Source organism: Symphalangus syndactylus, chromosome 22, assembly GCF_028878055.3.
Source record: "Symphalangus syndactylus isolate Jambi chromosome 22, NHGRI_mSymSyn1-v2.1_pri, whole genome shotgun sequence".
Taxonomy (NCBI): domain Eukaryota; kingdom Metazoa; phylum Chordata; class Mammalia; order Primates; family Hylobatidae; genus Symphalangus; species Symphalangus syndactylus.
In genome coordinates, this window is record NC_072444.2 from 51,779,011 (window position 1) to 51,794,913 (window position 15,903).

The following is a 15,903-nucleotide window of genomic DNA, read 5'->3' on the forward strand; positions in this document are numbered from 1 at the left end:
GGCCAGGGGCTTGAAGCAGCGGAGTTGGGGGTGAGGCATGCTCAAGCCCTAGGGTCCCTATGCTGCACGACTTTAGGAGGTGCCATTTACATAGTAATCCCTGTGGAGAGCACCCTCTGGAGGTGTGCATTGCACAGCCTCTGCAGTTTTAGGCAATGGTTCATCCTGCCAAACCTCCTCTGAGAAATTCTCTTATTCGTTATTCCCAGAGTACCTGCTGTGTACCCAGCATGGAGCAAGGCACTGGGGCCATGCAGGTGGCCAAAGATGACCTGCCCTCTTAAGGCTTTTAGGAGAAAGGCCAGCTACACAATGCAGGAAGGAGCAAAGTGCTGGAATGAGGGGATGACCGGGCGCTACGGAGCCAGGGAGGAGGGCTTTACTTTGCACAGGGAGGCTGGAGAGCTGGCTTGTGGGGGCAGCCAGCTCCCTATGGGCCGGTTAATCCAGCCAGGTTGGAGGCCATCAGGCAGTGGCAGCTGAATCTGCAGCCTCAGCATCTGGAGCTGGGTGGTTTCTTGCTTTCCAGGGAGACCTGGAGCTGCACAAACCCTGGGACTGGTGGGTCTTGTGGGCTGTGGCTGTCCCCACCCCTCCCCTTGTTATGGCACAGGATTTGCTGAATCAGGGATGGGCCTCATCCCTGCTCCTGGGCAGGGCGAGCCGTTGGGGTAAGGAAAGGGCAGAGTTAGCCAAGACACACAGAGGCAGCTCAGCGTGTCTGCCATGGAGCTCGGCCTGCCTCACATCACCTGATTTTTCGGCTTAGGGATGCATGCCTTATCCTGGTTTGTCCAGCTGTTGCACTGCCTTTTTCTGGAAGCCTCTGAGGGGCCCCCCCCTGCCCCTCAGTGGCCTCTTTCTTTGGATTCCCAGGGATACTGGAAATCAGCCTCCACCCTCTAACCGCTCTGCATGGAAGAGTCATGCAACCACTTCCCAACCACCTGCCATGGGCCAGCTCTAACTTTTGCAAGAGCTCTGACTTTTGCAACAGCTTTGATGTTCGCCGGAGTCCCAAGAGCTCAAAAGGCTGGTCCAGGCAGCCCGGGAGCAGCTCCTGGCTTCCACCTGGGCCTAGGACAGGGAGGACTTCATGCTCTGAGACTAACTCTGCACCTTTTGTCACATTAACATTGGAGGCACACACTGGTTCTCTTGTCTGTCACCTCATTGGATGGGGGCCAATAAAACTCATTTCTGTGCCTCTGACACCTACCGGGGCCTGGCACATAGTAAGTACTCAATACATTTTTGTGGTTTGAATGATTTAAGGACTAGATTCTGAGGGGAGTATTTGTGAGTTGGGAGGGGAGTATCTGTGAGTCATAGCTGTTCTCCCCAGAACCTAGCTGGGGCTCTCTTGTACTCAGTGGTGATGAAATAATAATACTATGAGTTTCTAATCCCTTCTGCAGCTTGGTGACACTGTTAGACCTGGCCAAGCATTTTGCTATTTGATAAACTTAGTAACACTGAGGACTTATGCAAAGATGAATTTAAACACTGGAAATAAATATTAACAAAGAGACTGCCGCAGATCTGGTCAAAGTGAAAATCAAACACCAGATCTAAGGTGCATTGAGGTGCAGCCTGGTATGGGGGTACTCATGGAAGAAGTCTTCAGAGATGCCAAGTCAATGGCTTCAGGGTTTTTGGAGGCTTCTGGGCCAGGGCATGGCAACCACTTGGAGGGGTCTGCCCAGTCTCCGTTAGGTGGGGGTGTCAGGGCAGGTGAGGCCCAGCTGCTGCCATTGGCAGATGTGCTGTCTCCTTGGCCCTTCCGAACCTGGGTCTGCCTGGTCTATGCCTCTGGCCACTTCCCACTCAGAGCTCTTGCTTGCTTTCTGCTCAGGTTATAGGCTTAATCTTTTTGCCTGGGAAGTGCCTTCCTCCCAACCAGCGAAATTCAACAGGAAGGCCCAATGCCTCTAGAAGGCAGAATTAATTTCCCTGCCTCTGACCCCTTGGCTCTGCAGTACAGGTAACAGAATGCAATTAGCATACGGTGGTGTGTACTTTCCCTTAGAGGTCCCAGGGTAGGTGGTGGGGGGCCCTACTCCCCATCATCTAGATCATCCCTCCTCACATGCTGATGTTAGTATTAAAACTAACACCCTTGGATATGAACAATCTACGTCTCCCAGTCAGGTAAAGTGAATAACAGCTTCTGCAAAGTCCTTCCCATTTTATGGATCTGAAATTTGCAATAAAAGTAAAAAGCAGGGCACATTTTACGCAAATAAGTTTTCAGGGAAGTCCCCCACCCTGTGACTGCCCCATGTAGAAACTCCGGACCTCCCCTACAGCATGAATTCTGTCTTCCGCAACAGAGAGGAGCTGGGCAGGCACATCCCAGCACCTAACAAATGCCTGGCATGGCTGCAATAACCAGGAGTCAAATGCAGAGAAATGGCAGCGAGGCGAAGTCGGGGATTGTGCCTGCGGATGTGGGCACAGGGTTTGACCTGTGGAAGGCTATCATTCCTTCTACTTTGCAGAAGAGAAAACTGAGGCCCCGGACAGGTTAAAGGACCTCCTCGGGGCCCCAAGTTGGCTCTTGCCTGCCCTGGATCCACTGTGCCCTGGGCCCATCCAGTCCCTGCATTCAAGCTGCCTCTGGGGTGGGGAGGGTCTGCGGCTCATTGCTCAGGATATGAGTAACAGCCAGTCACCCAGTCAGCACCAGACTCTGGTGTCTTCTGCTGTCTTCCTCTTGGGTTTTCTGTCTCCTCACTGAGCTGCTCCAACTCATACTTTCCAGCCCCTCGTTCTCAGGCTGTTTCTGCAAATCCAGGGCTGCCCCCTATCCCAGAACCCCCAGGCTTCATTCTCACTGGGCCTGGGGTCCAGGAGGCCCCACCTGATCCCAGGTCCGTTTTGCTATCCCACCCCTAGCCTCCCACAGCTGACCTGAGGGGTGAGAGGCCAGAGGATGCCAGTCTCAAATCATGGTTTAAAAGCTCGGTTATAGCCACACACATCTAATTGGTATGTTTCTATTTTCTCTGTGGGCATTTTCCCTTTCTGATGGACTCCTACAAACATTTTACTGTTATATTTCTTGTAATACTGCCTGGAATCATTATTTAGACATCATTAAAAAAATTATTATATTTTTAAAAGGAAGGCTGAGAAGTTCCTACAAAAGAGAATACAGAAAGCTCAAGCACGCTTGAACCAATCCCCACAGAAATACACATGCGCACAAGTTTGGTCTGATGGAAAAGAGTTTATCATCACACCACTTTGCAAAATAAAAGTGAATGAATAATTTAGAGAGCTTTTTACAAACATCTAGATTTTCGAATTATTCTAGAAAAATCCGGTTCAATTACTTGCAGCAGCAGTTCCATGCTAAACCAATGCAGAAATGTTACCAATAAGAAAAATTTACAATTCCCAATGGGCCTGCATTCCACAGAAATGCATCATAAACATTAACATCCTTAAACACACACACACACACACACACACACACACACACAACTGTGTGTGATAAATCCTTGAACCCTTGAATTTTAAAAGCCTCCTGACTTAATAACCTGGACTCCCTTTCCTCAAAAGGGGACCATGAAAACGTGCAGATGATACATATTTCCCATTTTATGCTGCACTTTTTGCAGCCTGTTCCAAGGCAGTACAGATCTCTGGGAGGTGTCGAGTTCCTCAGACCTCCTGGAGATTCAAGGGGCACCCTCCAGCAGGCCAGGGTTCAGGGGGTTGGGGAGCTGGTGGGAGGGGTTTGCACAGGACCCATGCCACCTTGGATCTGTGTCCTAGCCAGACTTACCAACAGCAGGCTGGTGCGACATCTGGCTGACGTGAGGGTCTGAGGCTCTCAGGTCACTCGACAGCCTCACTGTGAGGTGAGCCACCCTTTCTGGCTCAGTCTCCAACCAGGACAGCCTGGCTTTGCTTCTGACTCTTGGTTTCTCAGGAGGTGAGGGGCCTGCCAGGGGCTTGCACAGCCAGCTGCCTCCCCCAGCCTGCACACCAGCTCTTGGCCACAGGGACTGGACTGGGAGTGGTGACTGATGCTTGGTTGGAGAGTGCACTGAGAGAGCGCAGCTCTGGCCTGCTGCTTCCTGCTTGGGGAGGAAACCTCACTGGTGATAATTAGTGGCTCAGACTCAAGTCTCTTTGCTACAGGAACTGAGGCGGGACGACCAGTAGAACCCAGGATGCATAAAATGAATAAATGTCATCTAATGCGCGCACACACACGTGAGAGAGAGAAAGAAAGGGAGAGAGACGTTTACTCTTTGGGATACAAAGGCAAACATAATGGCTGCAGAAAGTGGCAATTTATCAATTTCTGTGGGGGAAATTTATTGCAGTCACCATGGCTGCCACTGGCTTAGTGATAATGCTGTCAGCATTTGGTGCCCACAAAGGCTTCATTGTCATCTTTACTTGCTTGTCAGTGCTCACAGTGGGGAGAAAGACAGACAGACAGACAGACAGACCCACAAACAGATGACAGCACTTGTCTCCAGGGCAAAGCATGGACAGGAGCTGAAGAAGACACAGGCATGTTTCTGCTGGCTGGGGATGGCTTTTCAGTGGACCTTGGAGGCACATCAGCAGCCCAAAGGAGGCTGCAGGTTTGGAAGCTTTTGCATTGTTGAAGTGAATTATGTGCAAGTCCATTCTTAGGGATAAGTGTATTCTATTGTTTTCAACTTGTTTGGAACCTAACCATCTTGGAATAGGGCACATCTAAGTATCCCTGGCATCTTTATCTCAAGCCCGCGTGCAGAACCTGTTTATCAGATCCCTGAGCATCTGATAAACAGGTTCTAGGCAGGTTTCCTCTATCATCACCAAACACCAAGCCAAGGCCTCATTGTTCTCTGACTGCTGTGGCCCCCTGGGTCTCCTCTCTCTTGGGCACTTAAGGCACCTGCCATCTTCCCCAACCCCCACCCCTGACAATCTCTCTCTGCTCTGAATTCAGAGTGGCAGCTGTGTTAGCTGGTGGACCGAGCTGGACAGAGCTGTGTGCGAATTCCGGTCCAGCCACGTGCTAGCTGTGTGACGTTGGGCAGGTTGCTTTCCCTCTCTTTCCTGATGATTAAACAGTGAATGTGAAACCCCTAAACACATGTCTTCCTTAGGACTGCTTTTGTGTGTGAATTCCGGTCCAGCCACGTGCTAGCTGTGTGACGTTGGGCAGGTTGCTTTCCCTCTCTTTCCTGATGATTAAACAGTGAATGTGAAACCCCTAAACACATGTCTTCCTTAGGACTGCTTTTGTGTGCACCTTTCCTTGCTCGGCTGTGGCCACCCACTGCATGTGGCCCCTCTGCCTCTCTGGGTGCTCTATGGTCAGCTGAGGGAGAGACCGATGTGCCCTCCACCCCTGCACATCCTCACAGCTCCTCACATCACACTCTGCTTAGTGAACCAATAATACAAAAATTAGCCAGGTGTGGTGGAGCACACTTGTAATCCCAGCTGCTCGGGAGACTGAGGCAGGAGAATTGCTTGAAATCGGCAGGCAGAGGTTGCAGTGAGCCGAGATGGCACCACTGCACTCCAGCCTAGGTGGACACCTGTTGAACCAGCAGGTGTCAGGCAGTGCTTTCAAATATTCATGAACACTAGAATCGCCTGGGCAGTTTAAGCGGGTGGGTTTCTGGGCAGCCCCAGGCCCAGAGTCTCTAGTTCAGTGTGTTGGTGTGGGGTGGATAGGACTCTATTTTCCTATCAAAGCTGCCGGGGCGGGGTGGTGGTCTCCAGATCTCTTTGGAGAAGCTGCAATTTGAGGAAATCGCACCTCAGGAAAGCAAATCTTTTTGTTGCTTTTGAGAGTACAGGAGCTGGAGAGTATGCGTTCCTGGAGGGCTCCAGGTCAGCTGTGACAGCTGCCCCCTGGGGTTCTCACTGAGATCTTGGCTCTACCCTGAGCTCCCTCAACCTTGGGACTTCCCCTCCTCTCAGCACCCCCCACACAGCCACGCCAGATGTTAAAGGTCACGGGAGGGTAAGCAGCAGCCCTACTGGAACTCACACCAGCACGGGTGATGCAAGGTTTCTAACCTCCAGCCTTCAGATCTGGGAACACACCAAGGGCAGGGCTTTCCCAGATGCCCTCCCCTCCACCCGCCCATCACCCTGATTTCTGGCTGCTGAGCCCAGCACTGTCTTGCTTCCTTCCCTTCCAGTTCCAGGCACCACCTTCTTTCTGGCCAGTCCAGAGACATCTTCAAGGGCCAGAGGGTCATCTCCAGAGGGCCTGGTGTCACTTCCCACAGCTGCTCTGGCCTTACACCCAGGTTGGGGCGATTTGATGGACAGTGGTGGGTCCCCTCAAGCTCCACTGCATTCAGTGTGCTACTGACCCATGTGCAGGCCTAGGCAGTCACCCAGAAAGCCCTCTTGGATGCCAGCAAGCCCACTGTGGCAATGTGCAGGCCAGACCTCACCTGGAGGGCCCAGCTCACAGCCACTGTATCCTCTAGCTGTGCACCCAGAGTTCACCTTCAGAGAGACCCTCGCCCTGACTGGGAGTATACTGTTACCCTCTCAAGCCCACTAGGAAAATCACGCACCACTCCCCACAGCCTACTGGCCACCCCACCAGTTGGATGCTTATAGAAATGGGAAGCAGCTGGGTGTGGTGGCTCACATCTGTAATCCCAGCACTTTGGGAGGCCGAGGCAGGTGGATCACCTGAGGTCAGGAGTTCAAAACCAGCCTGGCCAACGTGGCAAAACCCCGTCTCTACTAATAATACAAAAATTAGCTGGGTGTGGTGGAGCACACCTGTAATCCAGCTGCTTGGGAGGCTGAGGCAGGAGAATTGCTTGAAATCGGTAGGCAGAGGTTGCAGTGAGCCAAGATGGCACCACTGCACCCCAGCCTAGGTGACAGAGCAAGATTCTGTCTCCAATAAATAAATAAATACATACATATAGGAAATGGGAAGCTCGTTCCCTTACAGACCCCAGCATGCTGGCTTTGGGAGCCCTGCTGTCTACACATGAACCAAGACAGCTGACACCACCAAATAGAGCTTAGTGGGCCCATTCACCAACCCCAAATCTCTTTACATGTACCGAAGTCGGCTTTATAATCTTGGGGCAGTATTTTTTTTTTACATGTTTAATAAGAAGGCTTAAACATGAGATCTTTGCTGAACTCCCACCTGGCTCTCATTAAGCAGAAGGCGGAGATGGAGTAAGTCACAGCCCAATTGAGGAACAATCAGTGCTCACTTGTTGCCCACGCTGCCTGGTAACTGTGGGCATGCAGAAGACAGACTGACTGGGAAGACTTGAGTATCCAACAATTCTCCAGTGAGTGTTCTTATGGTGCTGAAGCAATGAACGCCTGGCCCATTCAGTGCAGTGCTCATGAGACCAGGCCACACCCGAAGAGGAACACACTCTGCCCCCGGGTTGAAGTGACAATGCAAGAGTTTCTAATCCACAAGCAGTCGCCTATCAGCCCCGATGGCAGGCACAGTGGTTGATCCCTCCAGCTCAGTAGGTGAGGGGAGGGGGTGTCTCTGGTATTGCATCCTTGCTCACTCACGTGAGCTATAGGTCGAGCCTCACCGCCACCGTGTCTCCTCACTCAGATTCACAAGTACGCAGAGGGCATGGGTGTTTGTGGGGTGGTTAATGACAACAACACTCATCCTGCCAGAAGTGGGGCTCAGCTGGTCTTAGAGTGCCTGGCTCAAAGTTAGTGCTCAGTAAGTGTTTGTTGAATGAATAACCGAAGAGGCAGAATTTGGACAGGAGAATGTGGCAGTTAGTTAGTGGCTAGGAGTCTCAGGTTAGGGGTGGAAAAAAAGAGGTTGGGGTCCACATGTAGTTGGAAAGTCACATGGTTGGGAGAATAACATTATCGACCTCCTAAGAGTCTCCAGGTACAAATGAGCTCCTGTAGGTAAAGTGTTTGGCCTGGGAGCCGGCACATGGGAGGCTGAATGTCAGTGATGAGGACTGGCATTTCAGGCAGGATAGTGGTGGTGTGTGGCATGCCAAGGATGTGACGGTTGGAGCACACAGAGGCCCGGGACCCGTGGGAGGCTGTGTTGGACAGGCGGGTGGACCAGCTGCAGGAGACAGATGGGAGGAAGCGGGACTTCTGTAGCCCAATGTTTGAAGACCACCTAGTCTCCCACCCCAACACCTGCCCCTCTCCTCTCCAAGTTCTGTAATCTCCACAGCCTCTCAAATTGCGATGGGTTGGCAGGGGTGCGGTAGGAGCAGAAAAAAGCATACACCCTTCCAACTCCTAGAGGGAGGAAAGGCGCCAACTTGGCCTTAGGTTTTAATAACTACTTAAACTGGTAAACATCCTCATTTTAAATCAAGAGGCACCTCCCTGGTCTAGATGCTAGAAAGCAGTTTCATAGTGCTCAACCTGCTCAGCTCAGGCCTGCCCAGCCCAGGAAGACCTGGCCACTATGCACCGTGGGTGGACAGGAAAGAGAGGATCCAGCATCAGCTGGAAGACCAGGGAGCCTGACTCCCCAAATGACCTGCTTCCTTCCCCTGCCCCAGCCTGCCTGAATCTCATCCCAGCCCTCTCAGTTGTTCATTTGCTGGACAGGGAATGCAGCAGGCGGCGCAGACTGCCAGGCTGGGAGGCATCAGCTGAGACTGAGCTGGGAACCCTGAGGCTTGGAGCCAAGGCCAGCTCTGCCACACAGCACGGAACGTGGACGCCACTCTCTGGGCCTCAGTTACCTTTTCTAGGAAAGCTAGTGGTTCGGTCTAGAAGAGCACTGGGCCGGAAGGCCCCTCACTGGTTAACTCGCAAACCTGAGGTGAAGAAGGAGGGATCCGATATTTACTGCACTCCTAAAACTCAGCACTTTACACAGTCCCCCAGATAGGCATCCTTGTTTTATGAGGATATCCTGTTTGAAGCCCTTGGCAAGGTTTTGCAAATGAACAGAGGTTCAGAGAGCTGAGGGCTTCATGTCACGGGGTAAGGAGCTGAGATTTGGACTCGTCCATCTGACTCCAAAGCCAGACTCTCTCCCCAGCACTCAGTTAGCGAACTTTTCCCCACCCAGCTCTCAGGTGTGTGCCTTTGGACTTCGCTTAAGAACTTTCACTTTTTAACCACCTGAAGCCCTGCCCAGCACCATGGTCTCTGATAAGTCCAAGGAGGGGAGGACTGTGGGCCAAGGATAGGAGATATGAATGGGAGAGGAATCTACCTGTTTGACATCTCTAGGCTGGAGAGGGAACATGTGTGATCCCAGCTTGACCTGGCCTGGTCCTGGGGACCTCAGCAAACCTGGGGCAGGTTGTTCAACCCCCAGGTGGACAAGTGGCCCAGCCTGAGCTCCCTGCTGGCTCTGAGGCCAGCATTAGACTGTGTCAGTTCCACACATGCTGCCAGATTGCCTGACTGAGGCCACCTGCTCCACTTAAGCCCCCTTCAGGACACTAGTGACACCATCTACCCCACCCCGCCCACTTACCCATCAGACATTGACTAAGCACCTGCTCCCTGCCAGTCCCTCTGCAGGCCACCAGGGACAGAGATGAGTAAGACACAGTCTGGGTCCTCCAGGTGCTCCTAGCTGATTCACTCATCTTCAGATGGGACTTGGGGATCTATATTTTTAACAAGCCTTGCAGGTGACTGAGAGGACACACACAGGTGAGACCCTTTGGTTTTGTGGACCTTCTGGCTCTCAGCACTGTATTCTTGGGGCTGCCAGAATCCTCTTGAGGACACAGCCTGTTTCACCCCAGTGGTAGGTTCCTCTGGGCTCCAAGTCACATAACTCTGGGTTCAAACTCTACTTCTGCAACTGGCTAGCTGTGTATTCTTGCAAAATATGTGGACTCTCTGAGGCTGTTTCCCCATTTTTAACAAGAGATAATGGTGCCTTCCTGTTGTGAGGATTAACTGGGATATTATGCACAAATCCCTTAGCAAGATGCCTGGCACACATAAATGGGAATATCTGCTGTTAATTATATTATGGCTGCACTCTGATGGACAGAAATACCTTCCTGGGGGTATTTCCAGAATCCCCGCTTCTGGAGCCCATCTCTGAGGTGGCCCTGGATACCTGGGAGGCCTCTCCGTGCCCTCCGCCAGGGCTCCAGCAGGACCTTCCTGCTTCTCCCCACGGATCCGGCTTTCTGGTCCCCAAACGGCATATTATCTGGGCCCACTCTCCCCTTCATTTACCCAGAGTGACCAAAGTTCCAACCACACCTCTCCGGGCAGCCTGTCCCCAAATTTCGGGGAAGTGGGCAGGAGGGGGAACTTTGCCGGGCAAGGGCTCCGTGGGCAGAGGCGGGCACTGGTCAGGCCAGCTTCCTCCTGGGCACCAAGGTCGGGCGCCCCTGCCCAGCCCCTGCCCCTGCCCTGTTCGGCTGCGAAGGGACTGGGAGGTCTGGCGAGGAAGAGCCTGGAAGATCCCGCCCACAGCTACCAGCCCTCCTTTGGGACCGCTGGCCAGAGCCCCAACCGTGGGGCACACGGGACCTGTGGACTCAGCCGGGGTCACCCGGAGGGGCGCCCACATCTGCACCCGGGGCTCCAGAGCCTGCTCCCCGCCACTGTCGCCGCCGGCCCTGCTAACCCGCGCGGCGCAAGCGGCTTCCACGCCTAGGGAAGGAAGGCACACGGGGTGGGGGCCCCGGAACCCGGTTTCTTTGCCGCCGGGCGCACGTGGCTCGGTCCCAGGGGACAGAGGTCGCCTCCAGACGTGTGGCGGCACCCGAGGTCCGCGCGGCGATGGCGCGGGGTGCAACCGGGCGGGCGTCTCGGGGACTGGGCGCAGCACGCAGCCCCGTGGAGACCGGGGGAGGGTTCACTCACCTCTGCGGCCCGCCGCTCGGAGCAACCGCGGCAGCTGAAGGTCCGCGGCGAAGGCGGTGGCTCGGCCCCGAGGCTCCTCCTCTCCCGCGCCCCACCCGCCCGGGAGGGCTGGACCTGCAGGGGAGGTGGCCGCCCGCCAGCCCGCCGCAGCTTATCCGGCTCGGCCACCTCCCCCGGGGCCGAAATCAGGAGCCGCCGGGTCCTCGCTCCCCGCCCAGCCCTGCAGCTCCGGCAGCGGTGGCAGCGTCCAACCACCCTCCTCCCCTGGCCCCAGGCGGGAGGTCGCCAGCCGGCTCCAACACTTCCTGATTTGCAGTGCCCGGCACACGGCTGAAGTGAGCAGAACTCCGGGACCGACTCTTAACCCCGCCACGGAGGGCACCGAGGCCAGGGTGATCTCTGGGCCCCCCTCTCTTAACCTGAGGAGCACCTCGAATCCTTGTCCATTTTATAACCGAGGCCAAGTGGCAGCCATGGTTGCAGGTGGGAAGAGACCAGGGCGCCAGATTGGGTCCGGATCCCTTACCTCTCAACAAGGTTGCACCCAGGCCTTTGCGGTTCCCCGCAATCTCTGCCCCTTGTCCACCCTTAGGGCAGACTTTTGACCCTTCCCAGCAGTCCTTAGGTTCCAAGACCGATGGGATGGCGGATACCTTTCTCCCCGAGCTGCCTCCCTGTCTACGCCTTCTGGGCTACCCGTCCCCCCTTCCCCCTGGGGCACTGCCCGCTGCCCTCCGCACTTCCAATGCCAATGGCTTCACAGCACTGCAGTGAAGCAGGGAGTAAGTAAGGTGAGGCTGTCTGCGGGCACCTTTCTAGAGGTGTGCGCCCTGGTCCGAAGCCCTTTCTCACCTGTGGCCACGGTTGCCGGCTGCAGTTATTCTCTTTACAGGTGAGGAGAGGCTTTTCCTCTCAGATTTGTGGAGGCTAAGTGGGGGTTCCTGACCCCTGGCACTCTTTCTAGAGTAATCCTGGGAGGCATGTACTATTAGCCTCTGATAAGGAGTTTCAGGTTATTTTTTGGAAGTCTAAGAATCCTGTTTTCTGGGGAGCCAGCCTCTGTCGGGGAGATAAGCCTCCCTCCACAGCTTCCCCCTCCACAGCTTCCCCCTCCACAGCTTCCCCCTCCAGAGCTTTCCTCCTGCCCGAATACCCACCTCCCAGCTCTCTGCTCAGCCAGGGCCCAAGGCCAGAGCCTCTCCTTTCTCTTCCAAGAACTTTCCTGTCCCACCTTGCCCCAGGGCAACACCTCTTGTGGCAATTCTCACAGGTCCTTTATCCATTCAACACTCACAGTGCCCCAGGTGCCAGACAGCACTCCCAGTGCTGGAGACACAGGTGCCCAATGGAGGTTCCTACCCTTAGAGTGCCCGGGCTGGTGAGTGGCCCCTGCAGTGGGTTGTAAACTTTGAGAAGACAAGACCCAGTTCCTAGCCCCCTCTGGTGCCCCTAGTATGCTCCCCCCGCAGTAGCTGTTCTTTTGATGTCTGCTCCTGCTGATGGGGACGGCTGAATATCCTTCCTTTAATGCCCAGGCACAGCACAAGGAAACCAAGCTGGGGAAATGCAAACACTGAGAGGCCTTCCAGCATCTTTGGAAGAATCCCTGGGAACCAGTGTCTTTTTGTGGGGCTCTCCAGGCATGAGTAAGAGAGAGGGAGACTTTTTTTGAGAAAGGGGAGCGGGGCTCTCCATGAGTAAGAGAGAGAGAGAGGGAGACATTCTGAAGGCTGGGCTGGCAGTGGTCTATAGAGGATTATCTTAAAAGGAACATGAACTCCTGTTGGAAAAAACAGAGGGGTCTGAAATTTCTCACAGAGAGGGAGGAGGTGAATACCCTACTTGGGCCCACACACCTTGGCAGAGAAGCCACCACCCACACTGTTGACCTTTGGTGCTTGTTCTGTCCACTGACCCTTGGACTAGGGGGGCCTTGAGTGTGAGCTTACCTCACCTGGCATGGAGTCAGGTGTTTCCAGAAGCTTGAGGGCCAAATTTCCCAAAGCAGATGAGCCCTTTCCTACTCCAGGGAGGAGTGCAATTGTGCTGAGCGTTGTTGAACACCTTCTATGGGCCAGACTCTGGTGTCCTCTGCCAAGGACAGAGCAGTCAGAGCCATCCTTGCAAGATGTTTGCCAGATCGCATTTCTCCTCTGCTCAAAACTCTCCCCCCTCCCCCAGCAAAAGTAAAGTCTTTGCAATAGCTGTGGCCCAGCGTGATTGGCCTTCTCTCCGCCCCCATCCTTTGTCTCCCTCTCTGCCCTCATCCTCTGTCTCCCTATCTCTGCTCACACTCAGTCCCACCTCAGATAGATCTGACAGGATCCTGACCCTTGCTGTTCCCCTTGCCTGGACCCTAGGCATCCCCAGGGTCCCTCTCTACTTCCTTCAAGTCTTTGCTGAAAGGTCATCATTTCTGTGAGGCCCCACCCTGATCACCCCCATTCCTCATCCATGTACCTGCTTGCTTTCTTTTTGTTCCCATAGCCTGTATTACCTTTGAACACACTATAAAGTAGAGTTTTTTGGACTGTTTTTCAGTAACAGTCTACTCCCATAGAAATGTGAGCTCCTCCTGGGCAGGGATTTTTATGTTTTATTCCGTTCTGTATCTCTAATGGCTACAGCACTCCCTGGCTCATAGTAGGTGCTCAGTTAAATACCTGCTGCATGAACGCACACCCGTCCTCAACCTTCCTTACCTCTTTTAGCATCTCGGTAATGTCCCCACAGCTCCTGCCCACTCTGATCTCCTCCTTTTTATGCCCCCCAGCTGGTGTGATGCTGATTCAGAGGGGCGCTCCACTTATGCACTTAGGGATGTCTGCCCCTGGCGTTGCTGAATATTCAATTTACAGAGCCCCTGGGATTGCCCTTTTCCTTGAGGACAAGGCTAGCCATTTGGCTAAGAAGAGAATAGTGTCCAGGAGAAAATCTAGATTTATTTCTTATTTGATCAGGAAAGAGAGGGATGTTGTTCACCCTCAGCTTCTTGGATTAATCCAGCATTTATAGGCTGGGACAGAGCAGATCCACTTCACAAAATAAATCCTCCATGAAAACGAGATGGCCACGGGAAGCTGTGTGCCCCAATGTACTCTGACACCCCAGCCAGGAGCCAGGCCACTTGGATCTGGTCCTGCCCAGGCCATGGTGGGCCATGGTCCCAGGAAAGGTGCCGCTCCCCACTGATGCTCTCCCCACTAGACTGGGCGCCGCAGGCCTCCTCCAAGTTCTGGAGCACAGCGGAGGCATTGTCTTTGCCATCACAATGACCTGATGGGTGGAGGCACATCAGCAGCACTCAGAGCTGAGGCAGGGCAGGTAGTGGGAGAGGGCACTGAGTGGGGAGGCCAGCTGACAAAGGGCTGCTGGAGCCTGGGACTGAACTTCACAGATTCCGCTTTCCATGGCCCATGATGGTGAGCCAATATTGTACAGCATTATAAAGTGTAGCTTACGGGGCATTAGGACACCCCTCCCCCCACATAGACACACCAAATGTCCCTGCACCCCAGAATTTGGAATTCTACTGGAGCATAAGGTTGTCCTCCTTCCAGTCTTCTCTCAAAACATGAGCACTCCAGAGAGGAAGCACTGTCTGAACTCTGTGTCGTGAGAATCTGTGTATCTGCAGGGAGATGTAACTGTGGCCAGCACAAGAGTATGGAGTAGGTTCCAAAGGAAGTCGCTTTTTATTTGCTTATTTTGGCTTCTGGGAGCGTTGATAAAGGCAATTGCTGAAGGAAGAGTGGATAAAAGACGCCAGGGTGGAGGGTGAGTGGGGGAGCAGGACCAACCATCTTTCTGAGGTAGCTTCCTGGCACATAGTAGGTACTTAAACTTTTGTGTATGATCAACAGTCTTGGCTTGTGACTAGACCAAGATCGCCAACCAGAAGGGAGGGAGGCTGACCCAGCACATCCCAGAAGCATTTACAGAGCCAAGGAAGAGATTCTTCTTGCCCGTCTATGATAACATTGCATTGCCTTTCAGCTGGGGGAGATTAGAAAGGCACTCATTACTAGATCATGGGAGATGCCTGGGTTTTAGCCTCTTGCTGCTCGGAAGGTGGTGATCGTGATGGCCTGGGAGGGTTTCTAGAATGGCAGAGTGTCAGGCCCACCCCAAAGCTCCCAAATTAGAATGGCATTTTAACAAGACCCCCTAGGAGATTGTATACATGTTTAAGTTTGAGAAGCGCTGGTCTGCATTACAACCGAGGAAACTCACTACTCCCTGAGCACCTGCATCAAGGTAGATTCATAGAAACCTAGAACTAGATGACACTTCCCCTCACCAGGGTGCATGACAGTATCATACTCTTTGCTTGCTTAAAAGTCCTTGTGAGGCAAATAATCTGATAACCTTCTGAATTTCTACAAATATGGATAAATAACTCTACCCTTTTCAACACTCAGTGCCTATTACACAAAGCTCCACGAAAAAAAATCACGATTAGTATTTTTACTCTTTTCCCATAACTGATCGTATTTCCCCTTTTACTGTGGTAGCCAGGATACTCAGGCACATGTTCACGACTATATCATCCTTATTAAATATATTTAAATGCTACTTTCTTTCCCCCAGTCCATGATTTTTTTTTTTTTTTTGTCTGATTTACTACTAGTCTTATTGCTAAGCTTTTCGATGTAAGCCGTCCCAAGCAGCCTTTGGAAAAAGTCAACCGCGTAAGCAAAATAAATAGGAAACTTCTGTGCACTCCAGTAAGGGAGCCCTCTTTCCCCTTGACTGCTGTCACCTTTCGTGGTCGTGGCACGTCCTCTGCTGGATTTCTGAGCCAAGGACAGAGGGTTTGGGGGAGAAGGAGGCCTCCTTGGACTTCTGCCAGGAGTTACTGAGAAACGAAAACCCAACCAGCTGGGGGGCCAGTTGGGGGGAAATCTGCACAGGATGTTCGCACTGTGCCCCTCCCTGCTTCTTTCCTGACCCCCAGAGCCCACCTCAACACATCTGGAGTGTAGGGTGCTGTCTGCCCTGTCAGACCACTCTCCACACACAGCCTGGGGCAGCAACAATGGGACAGTTGACTGGTGCTCACTCAGCACAGCAGGGGTGGTGGAAAGACAC

At 53.3% G+C, this 15,903-nt stretch overlaps 1 protein-coding gene across 3 annotated transcripts in view; it reads right to left on the minus strand.

The window, feature by feature from the left end:
• The window catches only part of STEAP3 (STEAP3 metalloreductase), a 41,717-nt gene extending 30,802 nt beyond the window's left edge, over positions 1 to 10,915 (minus strand). Inside the window, exon 1 of one of the 3 annotated variants that reach the window (XM_063631306.1) lies at positions 10,813 to 10,907. The gene's annotated coding sequence lies outside the window, so the exon portion shown is untranslated. Of the gene's footprint in view, positions 1 to 10,812 lie in introns of all 3 variants that reach the window. The other 2 variants (XM_055261159.2, XM_063631307.1) reach the window with 2 other exon arrangements.
• Between the last annotated feature and the right edge of the window lie 4,988 nt (positions 10,916 to 15,903).